We start from the raw sequence: 1,022 nt of genomic DNA on the forward strand, positions 1-1,022 counted from the left end.
GATGTTGTAGCGAGTGCTCGTTCCAGAAAGAGTTTCAATCCTATCAATTAATTATATGTCTCCGATTTGTTCGATTATCCCCCGCTTTTGTTGACGGTTACAAGAAGGTGGTGCCACCTAGGATCGTCGGGAGCGGGGCGGGGAAAACCGGGGACCGCAACGGTCGGGAACGGGAATGCCGATGATGCGCGCTGAGGCGCTGAGCGCTCACGGCTCACAGCTTACGGGTTCAGTGCTGGTGCTCGATGCGAGGCGAGTGCGCGCGACGGTGCAGCACGAGTGCTTGCGCTCGTACGGGCCTGTTTTCGTGATCATCAAAGAGCGTTTTAGGCCACCGTCATGCACAATCGTCGATTCAAGGACTGATTTTGCGTTGCGGTGAAAGAACAGGATATGATATCTCACATGATTGGATACTCGATATAAGGGTTGGAGAAAGGAGTATCTTGATTTGTGACTTGTTAAAGAGAAGAAAGTATCTTTATTTGTGAGACCGTGATACGACGACACGACGGTTAATCTACACGGGGGAGGTGACGAGAGCTCGCGGAAGCGCGGGTGAACGGTGCGGTGTTCTGGGGTGGCAGCAGCGGGGTGGCTCGCGGTGATGACCAGCTCGCGGATAAAGGGCGAGGGAAATGGGCCGCTCCGCGTTTGATACGTGATACGAGGTGCGTGAGCGCGCGCGCGCGCGCTCTTTCTCTCTCTCTCTCTCCCTCTTTTGTGGAGCAGCCCCGCGCGTGTGTATGTGGCGTGCGTGCGTGTGTCGTCGTCGGCCTCCTCGTCCTCCCCGTTGTCGTCGTCGTCGACGTCGTGCCGAGCCGCGAGTCTGTGTGTCACCCGGATACGCGTGTGAGTTGCGTGAATGAAAAAGAAAGAAGGGGGAGGGCCGCTCGTTACCCCAAGATTGCCGAAACGAGCGTCGTTGTGGTGGTTGTCGTCGTCGTCGCCGTTGCCGTCGTCGTCGTCGTCGTCACCGCCGCCACCGCCACCGCCACCGCCACCGCCGCCGCCGCCGCCAC

This window comes from Trachymyrmex septentrionalis, unplaced genomic scaffold (assembly GCF_001594115.1).
Source record: "Trachymyrmex septentrionalis isolate Tsep2-gDNA-1 unplaced genomic scaffold, Tsep1.0 scaffold60, whole genome shotgun sequence".
Taxonomy (NCBI): domain Eukaryota; kingdom Metazoa; phylum Arthropoda; class Insecta; order Hymenoptera; family Formicidae; genus Trachymyrmex; species Trachymyrmex septentrionalis.